This window comes from Coffea eugenioides, chromosome 2 (assembly GCF_003713205.1).
Source record: "Coffea eugenioides isolate CCC68of chromosome 2, Ceug_1.0, whole genome shotgun sequence".
Lineage (NCBI taxonomy): Eukaryota > Viridiplantae > Streptophyta > Magnoliopsida > Gentianales > Rubiaceae > Coffea > Coffea eugenioides.
This window is the reverse complement of record NC_040036.1, coordinates 52612971-52631234: the sequence shown is the minus strand read 5'-3', so window position 1 is coordinate 52631234 and position 18264 is coordinate 52612971.

Below are 18264 nucleotides of genomic sequence, written 5' to 3'. Positions count from 1 at the left end.
AGGAGGACATAGCTCCCGATAGCCCTACGGAGGGATAGGCTTGGATCGATTTGACTCTATTGGATATATAGGGTTAGAATAGGGGGACGTTAGCTAGGTCATCAAGTTTTGTCTAGGCGGATGATTTGCTTCTGAGGCACCACATCCCTAATTTTTGTTAAGGGATTATTCGTATGTATTTTTGCTAGTTATGTGCCTTACTTTTGGGAATGTCCCAACCTATTATCTGTATGACTTTCATCCGGAAATATATGTTAAGTGTTTTATTTAATTGTCTTCCATTCCATATCGATTTTATTTACTAAGGAAATGTTAATAAGCCTAAATAAATAATTCTACGCCTAATCGCTTGATCCTCCCATAATAGGCATAGCTTAGATTATGGATTGCCAAGTGATAGGAAGGGGCCGCGGGAGACCCACTAGACAACACCCGGAGGCGGGTAGAGATAGAGAGCCCGAGGTCAATCCAGACCAAGGACAAGAGGAAATGGAGCCAGAAATACGGGAGGACGAAATAACGGATCCAGAGTAGGACCGATTGGAAGGGGACAACCTAGGAACACCCCGCAAGGAGGCCGAGCCATAACTGCCCAAATGACTTGTGCGTACTGTAAGAAAACCGGCCATACTATGGATAGCTGCTGGAAAAAGTTAGGAAAGTGTTTGAGATGCGGCAGTAGCGAGCATCAAGTTGCTGGATGTCCCAAAATTCCAGGTGGGACTACCCCTAGCGCTAGACCAAGTACCTCTGGAGGAGGCCGGCCAACAGTTCCTGCCCTAGTGTACGCCTTAGTGGACCAACCTGTACCTGATTCCTCGGAGGTGGTGGAAGGTACACTCCCAATCTTTCACCGATTAGCTAAAGTATTGATTGACCCTGGGGCAACCCATTCTTTTGTTAGCCCATCTTTTATGTCTGGAATAGATGTGCAACCAGTTAAATTACCCTTTGATCTTGAAGTTAGGACACCCATGGGTAATAAGAATGTAATCACTAGCTTGGCTTATAAGAATTGTGAATTCTGGATTGGAGAGCGTAAGATGCTAGTGGATCTGATTAGTCTGGATATAAAAGGTTACGATGTTATAATAGGAATGGATTTTCTAGGTCATTATCATGCTAAACTTGACTGTCGAGCAAAAGTAGTGGAATTTTGTATACCTGGTGAAGCAATCCTGAGGTTAGATGTTAAGGGTAGGTTAGCATCTTCTGCTATGATCTCAGGAATTAGAGCAAGGAAAATGTTGTCTAAAGGAGCGCAAGGTTTCTTAGCTTTCTTGATAAACGCTTCCAGTGATCAAGTGAAACTGGAGGATGTACCGGTGGTACGAGAGTTTTCGGATGTGTTCCCTGAAGAGCTTAAGACTCTACCGCCGGAAAGGGAGGTGGAATTTAAGATTGACTTGGTACCTGGAACGGCTCCGATTTCTAAGACCCCGTATCGAATGGCTCCTGCCGAGCTAAAAGAATTGAAAATTCAACTACAGGATCTGTTGGAGAAAGGTTTTGTGAAGGAGAGTGACTCACCTTGGAGAGCACCCGTCCTATTTGTAAAGAAAAAAGATGGAAGCCTGAGGCTGTGTATCGATTACCGAGGGTTAAATGAGACTACAATTAAGAATAAATACCCTCTACCGTTGATTGATAGCTTGTTCGACCAACTGCAAGGGTCAGTGGTCTTTTCTAAGCTGGATTTGAGGCAAGGGTACTATCAGTTGAAGATCAGGAAGGAAGATATACCTAAGACTGCTTTTAGTACAAGATATGGACATTTTGAGTTTGCAGTCATGCCTTTTGGATTGACCAATGCACCAGCTGCTTTCATGGACTTGATGCAGAGAATTTTTAAGAAGTACCTGGACCAGTTTGTAGTGGTTTTCATAGATGATATCTTGATCTACTCTAAGACTCGTGAGGAACATGCTAAGCACCTAGAGGTGGTTTTGCAGATATTAAGAGAACATAAGCTATATGCCAAATTCAGCAAGTGTGAGTTTTGGTTGACTGAGATATCTTTTCTAGGTCACAGAGTTTCTGAGGATGGTATTGCCGTGGACCCGGCAAAAGTTGAGGCCGTTATGAATTGGAAACAACCAGAAACTCCAACTGAAGTTAGAAGCTTCTTGGGTTTAGCAGGTTATTATAGGCGATTTATCCAGGATTTCTCGAAAATTGCAGGACCTATGACTGAGCTAACCAAGAAAGGGGCTAAGTTTGTCTGGACTCCGAAGTGCGAGTCAAGTTTTCAGGAACTAAAGAAGCGGTTAACATCCGCTCCCGTTTTGATTTTACCTGATGGAGGTGAAGGTTATGCTGTGTATTCTGATGCCTCCAGAGAAGGTCTGGGATGCGTTTTAATGCAAATGGGTAAGGTAGTTGCCTATGCGTCCAGGAAATTGAAACCGCACGAGCAAAACTACCCAACTCATGATTTAGAACTAGCCGCAGTAATTTTCGCCTTGAAGAAATGGAGACACTACTTGTACGGCGTGACCTTTGAGGTTTATACGGATCATAAGAGCCTCAAGTATCTGTTCTCCCAAAAAGAGCTAAATTTGAGACAAAGGCGATGGGTAGAATTTCTGGAAGATTATGATTGCTTGATTAATTACCACCCAGGAAAAGCCAATGTGGTGGCTGACGCTCTAAGTAGGAAGGCCCAAATAGCAGGGTTAATGGTAAAAGAGTGGGATATGTTAGAAGAAATAAGTGGTTGGAACCCTCGCCTGGAGAATGTGAAGGTTTTGTTCGGGAACCTATCATTGAGGTCACCATTGCTAGAGCGTATTAAGGAGACCCAGAAAACGGACCCTATGATTCGAAAGAATTTGGAGAAAGTGCAAAAAGGGGAAGCCTTAGACTTCAAATTAGGGCCTGAAGGGGTATTGAGGTTTCAAGATCGAATTGTGGTTCCGTCAGACGAAGAAATAAGAAAAGAAATTTTGGAAGAATCACATCGGTCAAAGTTTACTATACACCCAGGTGTGGCTAAGATGTATCATGATGTAAAGGAATTATACTGGTGGGAAGGTTTGAAAAAGGACGTGGCCGCATTTGCACAAAAATGCTTGATCTGCCAGCAAGTAAAAGCTGAACATCAAAAATCCTCTGGTTTATTGCAGCCGTTAGAAATCCCTGAATGGAAATGGGAACACATAACAATGGATTTTGTAACGGGCTTACCTAAAAGTCAAAAAGGTTTTGATGCAATTTGGGTAATAGTCGATCGACTCACCAAGTCTGCACACTTCTTACCTGTAAGCATGAGTTTCCCATTGGAAAAATTGGTCAAGTTGTACACAGAAGAGATCCTAAGGTTACATGGTATTCCAGTGAGTATCGTGTCTGATCGAGACCCAAGGTTTGTCTCGCGTTTTTGGCAGAAATTTCAGGATTCTTTGGGAACCAAGTTGAAGTTTAGTACTGCGTACCATCCCCAAACCGACGGGCAGTCGGAAAGGACAATTCAGACTTTGGAGGATCTACTGAGGTCGTGTATACTGGATTTTGGAGGTAAGTGGAGCCAATATATGACCTTAGTGGAATTTGCTTATAATAATAGCTACCAGGCTTCAATCCAGATGGCACCTTATGAGGCTTTGTATGGAAGAAGGTGCCGATCTCCAATTCATTGGGATGAAGTTGGAGAAAGGAAAATCGTAGACCCTACAGCTATACCTTGGATAGAAGAAGTCCAGGAGAAAGTAAAATTGATCAGAGAAAGGCTTCAAGTTGCTCAGAGTAGACAAAAGAGCTACGCCGACACAAGGAGGAAGGATTTGGAATTTGAAGTAGGTGACAAGGTTTTTCTCAGAATTAAACCCTTGAAGGGCGGAGTAGTGTCTAAGAAAGGTAAGAAGCTTAAGCCAAGGTATATTGGACCTTTTGAAATTTTGAAGAAAGTCGGATTAGTAGTGTATCAATTGAAGTTGCCTGCAAGCATGGCCAAGATTCATGATGTATTCCATGTTTCCATGCTTAGGAAATATTATTCTGATCCAAGTCACGTGTTGCCACTAGAGGGAATTGAAGTGGATGAGACGTTATCATATGAAGAAGGACCGGTCAGGATTCTGGAAAGAGAAATGAAAGAGCTCAGAAATAAGAAAATTCCTCTGGTGAAGATTTTGTGGAAAAATCATGGACTCGAAGAAGCAACCTGGGAGTTAGAAGAAGAAATACAGAAAAAGTATCCCGATTTATTTACCCAGAATGTGTGAATTTTGAGGACAAAATTCTTTGTAAGGAGGGGAGGATGTGAGAACCCTGAAAATGCATATATAAATAATATTTCGTATGTCTTTTACACTTCTTTTATTCATTAATAATCTCTAGTACTACTTTTACTTGTTTGCAATTAAGTACGTAAAACATGTTTATGTGGAAATTTATATAAATTTTTCTAAGTTATGAACTCCTTGGTTTCGCTAACCTAAGTTAACACTTGTAGAGCTAGATTAAATTTTCTTTTCGTATTAACATAAAATGTTAGATTTTTTTTATATTGGTCAAACTTGATTTTAATAAGTTTAATTAACCAAACAAGAATGTTAAACGTTAAAGGAAGCTTAATGCTAATTTGTAATCAATAAATTCTAGATCAAAATAATACAAGTACCCTAACCATATTTAGGACCTATATTGGCGATAACCAAAGTCTTGCATGATTAGCGTTTCATTAGACGTTCAAATCACTTTGGGGACAATTTTGGGGCTAAGAATAAACCAAAGACTTAAGTGGCTAATTGGAGAAGTAGTGAAAGGACTAATCTACCCCTCAATGTCACACAATTACCCACGGACATAACCATTCCCTGCTCAGCCAAACAGCTTCCCCGGACACCATGATCACAAGCCACCCAATTTGGCCAACCGCAGCTCCACCACCCAGCCGGCCAACCACAACCTTCACCACTGCAGCACACCATCTCTGCCGTCACTCAACCACCCTCAAATCCGCAGCACCACTTCACAACCTTATATGCTACCTCTTCATTCGGCCAGTGAGAAACTTATCCAATTCAATACTCAAACATCATACACACTCAACCGAGCACCATTTCCATCTCCTCTGCACCACTACACCTCAGACTGTCGCGCCCCACTTTTTGATTTGATGTTGTGTGTGGTGTGTGAATAGTGTGGAATATGTGAACGTGTGTAAATGAAAAGTAAAAGGCCATGGGACTTTGAGAATGCGACGATTTGGCCAAATAAAGTTCCAAAAGGGGTTTTTTGAATGAAAAACGGAGTCGCCACTTGGTATAGATCTAGGGTGTACCAAATCACCCAAAAATGAATTTTTGAAGACAAGTAGTAAAAAACCCTTTGTGAAACGACTCCTAGTCCACGTAAACCAACGAAAAAGGTTCGGGAGTTACATTTGACGAAGGGGAAGGCAAGGATAAAAATCCAAGGCACCCCTCCGACCTAGCCAAGGCTAGTTGCGTGATTTAGCCCCACCTTTCCCAATTTTTCTACCAAAAATGTGTATTGCATGTTTTGGATTTGACTAGATGAATGCAAAAAGAAAGAAAAAATGCAAACCTAAATTCTAAAATGTCTCTTGTAAGGTTTTTGGTCCCAACCACATGAGTTGTGGCGGCCAATAAAGGAAAACCTTATAGAGGTCGATTAATGCAAAATGATGGCTAAAGTGCAAGTGTGCAAGTGTATAAAAAGGTGCACGTGTGAAATTGTATATAAAAAAAATCCAAGTGTTTGTGTGCAAGTGTATGAAAAGGTGCATGTGTGAAATTGTATGAAAAAATCCAAGTGTTTGTGTGCAAGTGTATGAAATATAGTGATAAGTGCATATAGGTGTAATTAAGTGCAATTTTGTGAAGAAGAAATCAAAATGAACAATAAGGAAAGGAAAAGTGATGAGGAAATGTGAATTGGAAAAAAATGAGTAGGTGATAAATGAGAATGAATGAACCTAAAGGAATGCATCAGGTCGGGTATGGGAATGACTCCTAACTTTTTCGACTTCGATTTTCCCTTCGATTAGAAAGCAAAACTAGCGTGCTAAGGCTATCGAGTAGCCACACTCGTTCGTTTCCCTTATCAGAAGGGGACTCCTCAGGCAAATGTACCCTAACTAGCATGAGATGCAAGACCTAAAGTGAGGGGAAAGGGGAATCGATGAGCATGCCAGATGATAAACCTAAGGAAAAATGCATGATATGTAGTGAACAGGCAAATAATGCATTAATGAAAAACAAAGGAAAAATCCTATTGGGTCTAGCGTTGGACTAGCCCTTTCTATGAATTCCTACTAGCATTAGACTAGTGGAAACAATAAAAGAAGCCACAACTAGCGTTGGACTAGTGTGGTGACGTACATTCATCCATTCCATTCATTCATGGCTATGAAAGCAAGTAGACATGCCAAAACACTCGTAAACACGTAACACGTAACACTTAGCATGCTCGACTAGATGCAAGAGCCTAATAAAACAAATAAACATGTAGCAACAAAAGCAAGCAACCAAGGGGAAGGGGAAATGGACCAGATGCTCTCCGAGCCCTATCTATTACAAGCCAAGAGGTGTACACATACCCCATAATGAATAACTTAAAGAGCCTAATAAAGCAATTAAATATGTAGCAACAAAAGCAAGCAACCAAGGGGAAGGGGAAATGGACCAGATGCTCTCCGAGCCCTATCTATTACAAGTCAAGAGGTGTACACATACCCCATAATGAATAACTTAAATAAAAAGCAAAAGTAAATGAAATAAATGAAAGGAATTAAGACAAGGCAAGGAAAGCGAAGTAGACATGCATATCCACATAACACGTAGGAGCACATAAGGTCAAATGAAGTGCAAATAAGGGATAGAGTGTACCTCCCTCGAATCGATGCCCTAAATGGAGTGAAATCACTTATTTATCCTCCAAAATAAAAGAAAGGGTCAAGGTACCAATTTATTTGGGAAAATTAAAGGAAATAGGCAATCACAAGCTTACTTGGATACAAAGCTCTTAAACTCATGCATTAGGTGCGATCTAAACAAAGCATGATAAATAATTGAAGCAAACACGCAAAGAAGTTGCAAAAGCCAAAGCTACGAAGGATCAAATTGATGAAAATATTTAATTGGTTGGGTCATAGTAAAATAGGGAGAGACTTGAGGGGTCAAAAGGAAATTTTGAAAAATTATTTCATGCATGCACGAAGAAACCATTCTGCAAACCGAGCTAATCTTCTGCTATTTCATATTTCCCTTGCTGCACAACCTGTTGTACTTCATTGGCAACCCAAGACAATCCCCCAATCATCATCCAAACCAAATATTACATCTCTTGTTGCAAGATCAAATAAGAAATCTGGTTTGGATGACTTAAGGAAAAAAACAAAGTGCAGCAGCGGTTTCACAACAGCAAAACAAGAAAATGCAGCAACAATCTTTCACTCTTGTTTGAAATGCCAAAACAAAACGTTCAAGAAATCATGCTTAAGCTTAAACCCTGAAACAAACAAGATGCCAAACATGCTATGAATCAAACACTCATTAGAGAAAAACACATGCCAAGCTAAAGTTTTCCTTCCCACAGCACTTTGTCTTCGACTTCAGCTCGTAAAGACACCAAATTCCAGATCAGAAAATGAAAACCAAATGCGTGATTAACATTCGAACTAGTTTATGTTTTCTTGGACCCAAAAAATGCAAACTCAACACCAAAACATTCCATTTTCCTTCAACATAAGATGCGACAGCAATTTATGTGCAAAAACTCAATGAGCAGAGAGGAAAACAGCAATGACAATGCAGCAACTTTTGCTTCTTTCATTTCAGCGTAGATGTACTTGTGTGCGAAAACTCAAACAAGTTCTACGCATTTGACAAGCCCAAACCAGATGTAATTCGCACACAACAACCAATCACCACCTAATTTACTTGCTTTACAATGCAACGAAAGAAACAACCAAGCAACAAAAGCCAGCGAAGTGACGAAGCCAATTTTCTGCTGCAAAGCGAAAAACATGATCATGCAAAGCAAGGGGAGTAAACGCTTAGTGACTTGTCCACCCAAACCTCAATGCTATAGCTTCTTACCCAGATTGCTAATCACTACCCAAATGCGAAGGTTTATCCTCCAGAAATTCTAATAGGGGAATGGGACATGAAAATGCAGCAGAGCAACATGAACAATTGCAGCAATTTCATTCACTTCCTTCCAGCTTCACAAGTGAACGTGAACTAGTGACTTTTGTTCAGGAATTCTCACTCAAACAAAGTCAAAACACAACTACCGAAATTATACTAACCAACAAAGCATTCTGCCAACAAACAAAGCATTCAGACGATCCAGAAAATAATCATGCTAATCAACAAGGAATCCGCATCCAGTTTTTAGAAGAGGCAAACAAGAATGGGGTTTAAAGCTACCTCATTTACTGCCTTTTTGGAAACGAATCACCGTGGGGGATGCTGGGGTTAGCAAGATTCACCGAACCCAGGTCACAAAGTTCAGTACAGGACTGTGAAGCTCGAAGCTTTGGCCCCGAAGTCTCCTCCCTTGCTGTCGGCTGCTCCCTCTCTTAGCTCTCTATTTCTTGGACCTTTGCCCAAATCTTTCCCGCTTCGTTTCTGCCCGGAACCTCCCTTTTCTCAGCCTGCTTGCTTCCTTCCGTTACCCTCTATCCTTCTGTTTTTCTTTTTCCCAGATTTCTCCTGCTCAACCACCAGCTAGCTTCCCAAAAACCTCCTTTCTCTCTCACGGCAGCTCTCCACTAATACCCTAGCCGTCATTCTCTATCCCGTAGCTGCCTTTTTGTTTTGGTTTGGCTTGAAGCCCTCAAGCTCTTGCCAGAGCCTAGCGTTTTTTCCTTTTTCTCGGCTCCCCCAAGGATTCTTTCCTTTCTTCCAGCCGTCCCCCCTCTTGCTCACTCCCTGCTGTCTTTCTTTTTTTAGTCCTCCATACTCTTTCTCTACTCATCTAGCCGCTGTCTCCCTCTGTTTTCTCTCCCGTTTGCTAGCTCTCCCCACGATGAAGCTCCCTCTCTTGCGGCTGCCCTTAGATGAAAACCTCCTCAAACTCCCTTTGCGGCTGACCTTCCTTTTTGCTATTTATATGGGACGTCATCAACCCTAAACCCTCAACAATACTCTCCAAAATTTGCAGCTAAGGGGCTGCCCGAGCTTTCTTTTTGCAAGCTGCAACAATATGCAGCTTTATGCCGCGTATCCTCTTTTTTTTTTTTTTTTTTGAAAAATAATTTAACAAAATTAATAATAAAATACTAAATAATAAAAAACAACAAATTTACATCAAAATAAACAAACTAAAACAACAAAATTGCCATTTTCAATCTTTTTCTTTCATTTTTCATTTTTTTTTCTAAATGAACCAAATAAAAGATAAATGAAGTAGAGATGACTAAAATAGATAAATAAAGCCAAAATAAAACAAAAACTCTATTTTTCTTTTTTTCATGATTTTCTCTTAATTCTATGCTAAAATGGCTAAAATAACTAAAACTAAAAGTGAATAAAACTAATTGTGACAAATAAAAATAGAGCAAACAAAAAATGAATAGTAAATGAATAAATAATAAAACACCAAAAATTTGGTGTCTACACAGACCACAACCACAAGCCGCATTCCACTCCACATTGCATCGTGAGTATCGACCGAGAGGAGAGGGAGTTACCTGCTGTAACTGAGAGCAAGAAGAAAAGAAATCCCTGAGCAGAAAATTTCCTGTTCTGTCCGCAAGCTGAGGGAGGAAGCCAGGAGACCACCGCGTGAGAACATTTGACCTACACCCTTCCCTCTTCTAGCTGTGACCATTTTCGACTTCAACCAAGCCGCATCTCAGCAGCTCCAGTCGCAACTTTACAGCTACCAAAACCAGAACCAAAACCGTGCGTGTGAGCCGAACGGAGGATAGGAATTTCAAATTTCTTGTGTGTGGGCTTAGCTGGTTTCTGAGGTAATTTTTTTGGGTTAAATTTAAGTCAAGTATCAGTAGATGAAGTTATATCAAAGCATGCTTGTGTTGTTTATGTAGTCAGACGAAAAAAAAAATGAATGAATGAGAAATCTGTTTTGGGAAGAATTGGTTTTGCCGTGAGCTTGAATCAGAAATGCAGACTTGATCATTGCTTAATTGAAGTAATCTGAGCTCATATATACGGTTACTTAACACTAAACATGATGCTCAAGGTCATGCATGTCAATCTAAGTGTTCGGATGATGAACTTAAGATATTAGAAAAATTTTCTGTTTCGGTTAGATGTCCCTGCCGAGTGGCTGATTTGGGATTGCAGCCTCAGTGCGTCTTTTGGAAATGATTTGAGCAGGTGTAGGTGATTAACTAATCGAACCTTGGATGATTATTACGATTAGTGTCATGCATGAAATTAATTAGCCTGGATTAATCTGGAAAATAAGAGATGAAAACAGAAATCCTTTTCATACAAGCACCGAGTGTAGTCCCACAATTTCTGGATTTATGAATGTGTTGATGCTGCCGAGCTGAATTTTCTGGACTGACTTGTTAGCTAATAAATTCAGAAATTGTGCATGTGTGATTTAAGGGCAAAATAAAAGGCCTCAACTGAAGATATTGGCAGATAAGGAACTAATGAGATTAGAAAATTCTGTTTTGGTTGTGCATGAATCTGCCGAGAAGAATGGTATTGAATTGCAACTGAAATTCTGCTTACTTGTGATTACTTGAGCTCTCAAGTGTAAGTAACCGAGTGAATCTCAATGTTGATGATGGCTAAGACCCTGCATGTCAATTCTTTGAAGTTAATTGATGAATTAAAGAACCTAAGAGATTCTAGTTTGATGTCCATCTTCTGCCGAGCATGACTAAGGACTGATTTGTTTAATTAGCCTAATTTTGATGAGCTGTGGTTATTATCTTAACTAACTAAGGGAAGATAAAATGCCTAAGGGCCTGCATATTGAGTTGCACGAGTGGATAATGAATTGGGGAACTTGGAAAAAAATTCTGGTTTAAGTGAATTGGGAATTCGTATGACCTGAAATTTCGAGACCTGGAATTGGATTTTTAGTCCTCAATCTGAGATTATGGGGCTTGTACGAGTTAATGTGTATGATTAGCTAGTTAACAACATGTTAATCGAAGTTTGCATAAGGTTTTGTAACTGGGCTAACCAGGAAAATAAAAATGAAAACAGAAAATTATTTCATGAACTATCATCCGAGCTTAGTGGATATAAATTCTGGATTTATGTTAGATGAGTACAGTTGTAGTATGAACCTGGATTTGCTTTGGAAATCTTTACTAGCTAGCTACATGTTTTCAAGAGCTAATAGAGTACCAAAAATCCTGTTTTAACCAAAGAAAAATTCTGTTCTGGAATCATTTCTATTGCTGGAATTCCTTTGCGAATTACCGTTAACTTGAACCTGGAAACTTTGAAGATTGTAACAGTGGTTTAACTCCAACTTCTGAACGGAAATTGTGCATTGTTTAACTAAGCAAATTGCATGAGGAAGTGAGGGTTTAATGGCCTGCTTCACCCGAGTAAATGAAGTAAAAACAGAAAATTCCCTTCATGCATAATTCATCCGTGGTTTACTAAACAGATTTTTGAAAATTTTGGGAGGTTTAACTATATTGCTCGAATTTGATTATGAACCAGAGTCTTCAGCTTGACTTTAGAATTTATTTCCTTAAGTTGTTAGGAACTCGAAATGCATGATTAAATGCACAAGTAGCCTGTGGAATCTGTTTGGCAATAAACCATTTGATATCTTGGGAATTCGATTTCGAAATAAGTAAAGGGCAGTTTAGGATATAAGCTGGAAATTTTCAGCCTTGGTCATGATTGATAAAGAATTACGTATGGTTTACTTTATATATCTTGGAGCTGTGGAAAAATTGTACTACTTTTGAATTTGCTTTATAATACCTTGAGATAGTCATGCATTTGAATATCGGGGTGACAATGTGATATTGTGGATGGTATTCTTGGCTTTGGATCAAAGACTTGAGTCGGAGGCCGCTGCAAATGTGATCTTTGGGTTTAAATAACTGTTAGTAGATTTAAATATTTGAGAATGTTAGCTTGGTTGTCACGAAAATTTCTGGTTGGGTGCTAGGGGCTAATGATTGATGAAGCCCTTAGCCATTGAAATGATTTTATAAAGTATTACTGGATGATGGAAATTAAATTGCTAGAATGTCATGGGACTTCACTTTTAGTTGACTTGCTTATGTTGGGTTTGCTGAAACCAAGTGCTAATGATTGATGAAGCCTTGGTTGACTATTTTATGTTATTCGGAAATGCAATTGTTGAAAGCTAAGGCTAATGATTGACGAAGCCTTAGTAAGTTTGCTATGTGATTTTTGCCATACCTTGATCTGTATTGTGATTTCGAAACGGAACCGGAGCAAGGAAAATTGTATAGACCCTACGAACTCGAGTAGCTGCGTTCAAGATTATCCAAAAATACTCTCCAGCTAGAATTATATTATAAAACTCTATATCTAGTGTTTTGCCTAAAACTTTCCAATTCAATAACTTCCTTCCGCTCAAACTAGCCTTGATAGCTCTAGTAATTAAGTTGTATAGCTTTCGGAAACTCTAAGTCTTAGTTTAATTCTTTTCTTTCCCTAAACTTTGCACTTGGATAGTCAACTATAAGAAAGTTTTAAAATACGAGTTTTACCGACTTTAGTGAAAAGCTTGGGAGACTTGCTCGGCAAGAAAACCCTATTCTAGGAAAAATGGTTTTAAGGGTAATTTTTTTGAAAAAAGCCGTAACTTTAGAGAAATATTCAAAGTAACCTTCTAACTTTGATTTTGAGAAATTTGTCGACTTGATTCTAGTAAGTAATACCAGATACCCTTCTCTAAGGATAAAAAAATAATAATAAGAAATACTTTTACTACTTTTGTCAAGCCTCAATCTACTTAGATTTTTGAAATCTTTCGAGAAAGTAAACTAGTATTAAATTAAATAAATTCTTGCACGAATAAGTTTAATAACTAAATAGAAACTTATAGTTTCAAAATTTGGTTTCTAGGATTTCTCGAGGACACGGAATTCGACTCCCAACCCGATATCTGAACTCCACTCTTGGTGAGTGTCCCTGCCTGTTCATTTCCTACTTGAATTAAGTGCTTTCTTGACTTGATACGTGATAAATTGTAAAATGAGTTTTTGATCCATCGAAGTGAGCTGTGTGTACTTTACCACACTAGCCGTTCGAGTGGTAACTTGTGCAAAAACAATTTCCTCCTCAATCCTTGATTCAATATGTAGTTACGTCGTTGGGTGAATCCCTCGACGCATGTATCTAACTACCATGAATCTAAAAGTAGTTACGTCGTTGGGTGAATCCCTCGACGCATGTATCTAACTACCATAAATCCAAACGTAGTTGAGTCGTTGGGTGAATCCCACGACCCCTGTACCAACTACCATGACGAGTATATCTCGAGTATACTACGTCCTTAGTCGGCGATCGGGCCCGGGATCGGGGTATGATTGGTGACGGGATAGGTATCAAAATAAGGTGGTCTACATGGAATTTAGGTAGTGAGAGTTGACGGAGGGTCAACTACGATAAATGGTGATCAAGCGAGGAAAATGGCTCCTGAGAGCCCCTGTATCCTACCTTGTGCTGTTAAACGCTTTCCTATTTGTTAAATCTGTTTAAGTTATTACTCGTTGTCTGATTTGCGTGACTGCATGATTTGGGGCACCACTGAGCTTTAGCTCACCCCATGTTTATTTGTTTTCCTTACAGGATGGGAAGTTTGAAAGTATTTGAGCAGCTTATAATTCCTATGGTTGTACTTGAACAATTTGAATTTCATTTTCGGTTTTGTATGACTTCTAAGCTAAGCAGTGTACTTTTCATTTTGGATTGCCACTTGAAGCTGGAAAAGTGTAATCCCTAATTCTAATACTTAATTTGTATGGTTGTTTTGGCTTTAATTGTCCTTAGTTCTCGCGAGTGTCGCGTGAGTTGTTTAAGAGCCGTCCACTGGCTAATTTTATACTGTTATCTTTGAAGTTAATGTGGTGATATAAATCGATTTATTTTCGGAAGAATCATTATTGTAATAGCTTAGGTTAATCGTCGGAAGGTTTTAAGTTAGAATGCTTGCGTGAGTCCTGGCGAGAGTTGGGCAGACGGCCCGCCAACCCTTTGGTTCGCTTTAGGGGGAAGTGGGGTCGCCACAAGTGAGCATTTCATTTACTTAGCCACTAGCCGTGGGTCAGTCCTACTAGTGAGCATTTCATTTACTTAGCCACTAGCCGTGGGTCAGTCCCACTAGTGAGCATTTTCATTTTGCATTGCCACTAGCCGTGGGTCAATCCCACTAGTGTGCATCCCATTTACATTTCTATTTGGGTCTATCCCATTTACATTTCTGTTCGGGTCAGTCCCATGATTTTAAATTTCTTGTTCGGGTCAGTCCCGTTTTAAATTTCTCATCTGAGTCAGTCCCATTTTTAAAGTTTTCATTGAAGAGGTCAACCCTCATTTCAAAAACGGCAGTCGTTCGAATAAGTGGCAGCCGAATGACACAGGTTAGTATTTGGTGTCTATTTCTTTGTCTCAAGTTTTTCCAAAACTCAGACAAAGAGTGGCAAACTGTAGACACCAAATTTTTGATGTTTTTAATTAATTTAATTTTTGTCTTATTTGTTTCAATTCTAGGGTTTTTATTTTTATTTTTGCTCATTAGTCTTTTAATTTTTATTTTAGTCTTTAGTATTAAACTTTATCGGAAAAAGAGAGAAAAAGAAAAATATACAAAAATATAATGAAATAGGTGGAAATTGGCATGCTAGACAAGTGGAGAATTTGCAATAGGACAAGTGCCCCTTTTATATTGGGACAACACATCACTTAGGGAGGGGGAGATTGAGACACTTGTAGGTTGTTGATTTGGAAAAGAAAAGAAAAAAGAAAAGGCAAGAAAAACTGGAGCTGACGGCTAGGGTTGAAAAAAAAACCTGAGGAGCGATGGAAGGGGGAGAAAAAAGGGAAAACTAGCTACGGGGAGAAAACAAGAGGGTGGCGGCTGAGTTAGAGAAAAAAAACAGAAAAGAAAGCTACGAGGTTTGACTAGAGGAACTGGAAAAAGAAAAGGAAGGTGACGGGCTGGAGGAAAAGGAACAAAACTGAGAAGGAAAGCTGAGGTTACGGCTGGAGAGCTGGATAGAGAGGGAGAGTGTGATGGAGGGATAGGAGATAGAGGAGAACAGCGGAAAAAGCAATAGAGAGCTGAGGAAGCGAGAGGAAAGAGCAGCAGCGGGAAGAAAACATTTTCCAGAAAATCTGCTATTCATGCTGATTTTTTTGATGTCTTCGGAGGCAATTTTCTCTAAGGAATCGGCTCCTTATTTGAGAATTTGGGTGATCTGGAACATCTACTGAGTCAGATCTTGAACTTTTGTTCAAGGATGTTTACAAAATAACGCTGGGAAGGCACACGAATGGCTGCTCGAAGTAGCCTGCTCGCCAAGGCGGCGGTTTCGGCGATGAAGCTTTCAACTCTGTTTCTGGACTTAGCGTGCGGTTCCTGAGCAACGTCTCACGAGCAACCGACCACAAAATCATTCTCAGGTAGTTTTCTCTCCTATTTGTGTTGATTCAATACATTTTTTTTTATAAAAATCAGAACCTGTCATGTTGAACTGTCAAGTCTAGTGCCGATGGTTTGGTTTCACGATTTTCGTCAGGTTTCGATTCTTAACGTATCCTTGGTTGCTGTATCTTTTATGTTTTTTTTGCAATGTTGATGTTGGGCTTTAGCCATAAAAGGGGTAAGTTGTACATTTGGCTAGCTTGGGATCTGATTGGCATGGCGATACGTTTGACAAAGAACCCAGAAAATTGCAGAGAAATTCTTGCCAAAAGTTCGCACGTTTAGATGATTGAACTTCTGTGTTTTTCGTTGTTTAAGATCAAAGTCTAATGCCTGGTTCAGATTTTACTTGTGAGAAACTTGCACACTTGCACTGAAAACCACGAAGTTGGAAGAAAGCTGCATTCGTTTTATGTTTGCTGTTTTTCCTTCTCGCAACAGCCTACCAAGTGGGTTTTGTCACTGAGTTTGCCGTTTAATCTTGTGTTAGGAGGAAGAAATTGGGGGATTAGTGATTGAGTTTGCATATTTTCGATCCAAAGCTACATAAATCAAGCTCGCACGTTGATGGGTAGATGAGTTTCAGTAGTTTTAGAAGGTTTCGAGCAAGCTGACTAAAATTTTGTCGAAAGTTCATATTTTTTTAGCTCCATTCTATATCAGTTTTCCTCTGTTCGTACATTCTATCTTGCGCTTAATGATGGTTGCATGGAATCTGGTGAGTGTTTGGGTTCAAAGTTTTTTTAAAACCATTGCAAACCTCCTGGATTGCTAAGTTGTTCAAAGTTGCAGAAATTTTGTGTTTCTTAGATTTTGTATATTCTTTCCATCTAAATCTTTGCATGTGGATGTTGTTTAGCTTAGATAATGGACTGTGTAGTTTGGGTAGCTTTGATATGAAACTTTGACGACTGATTGGAATATTGGTTGCTTTGGACGAAATGTTGGAGAGTTCCTTTGCAAAGAAAAATGTCTTTTCTTCTATTGCTGAGGTTTTGTTTTTGGTTTCGCACATTCCTGCCTTGGCAATCTTGTTGGCTGATATGAAGTAATTCATTTTATCCCTTTGATGTTAGTTCTTGGTTGTTCATGTTGGAAGAATTCGAGGGTTGTCTTGCTGTTTGGATATTTTTGCTGGTGTCTAAGACAGTGATTTGAAGCTGCAAGTTTTGCAGCAAAGGAAAAATATTGCAGAAGTTCATCAAAGTTTTTTCTCCGTAGCTTTGCATGAATTTCTTCCAATAATGTGCATTGTTAAAGGATGTTCAGCCATGTTTAATGGGAGTAATTGCAAAGCTGTGTGTATGAATCTGCTTTGTTGAATTTGCTGAACCTTGTGCTTAAAGATTATGTAGCAGAGCGAGCGTTGCCGATAGCTTCATTAATTTGTAAAGTTTTGCTGCAGCATGTTTCTCACATAACATTGCATGAACTTGCATGAAAGGTTTTGAGCTTTTGCCTCTTGGCCCCTTAGGTTTCCCTTTATCTTACTATGGCCAATCATATTCTAATTTCTTGCAATTGAGTCCTAAAGTAAATGCATTTTCAACCATTACTTGACCCTTTCTTTGCTCTTGGACCCTTGTATTTCCTAAAACGTTTAAATTGGGTTTGAGTGATTGATTAATATTGGCAATTGGGTCCTTGGTAGTTTTTCTAATTTAGAAATTTGATCAATAATTTTACTTTTTTGGAATTGTGCATTATTGGATTTCATTTAAGTCTCAATTAGGAAAGATTTTGGGTGGTTTGTTAGTACCCCTTTTGAAATTTCTAAGATGTTTTGAGTTTCCTTTTTGCCTTTCATTGTACTTATCTTTAAAGTGGTGCATTAATCCTTTGCTTTGATGGTTTTAGTCCGAGTTATCCCTTTTCTTTGGTGACTCTAGCCCAAGTTGAGTTTTGTTTACTTTACTAACATCATGAATGGGGAGGTATAATTTCTTTTATTTTTTTTGTCTCTCTCCTATGTGATCCAACGTGCTAAGTGAGAATTGCATGTCTACTTGTTTCCCTTGCCTTTCCTTAATTCCTTTCATTTATTTCATTTACTTTTGTTTTATTAAGTTATTCGTTTATGGGGTATGTGTACACCTCTTGGCTTGTAATAGATAGGGTTTTGAGAGCATTTTTATTCATTTTTCCCCTTCCCCTTTTTGTTTTAGTTAGCCAATGTAATAGGTTCATTAGTTTGATTGCTTGCTTTTTGTTTCTACGTGTTAATTTGCTTTATTAGGTTCTTGCATTTAGTCGAGCATGCTAAGTGTTATGTGCTACGTGTTTATAGGTGATTGGCATGTTTACTTGCTTTCTATAGTCGTAGATGAATGTGATGGATGAATGCACGTCACCACACTAGTCCAACGCTAGTTGTGGCTCATTATCCCGTTTTCCACTAGTCCAACGCTAGTAGGAATCCATAGATATGGGCTAGTCCAACGCTAGGCCCTTAGGGATTTCCCTCGCTAGTTCATGATCGCATGCTTTCATTAAATTTCATGCATTTTTAGTAGTTTCACATTTGGCATGCTCCTTCAATCCTTTCCCCTTCATTTTAGGATTTTGCATCCTCATGCTAGTTGTAGGGTCCATTTGCTGGAGAGTCCCCTTTCGGTAAGGGAAACGAGCGAGTGTGGCTACAAAATAGCCTTAGCACGCTAG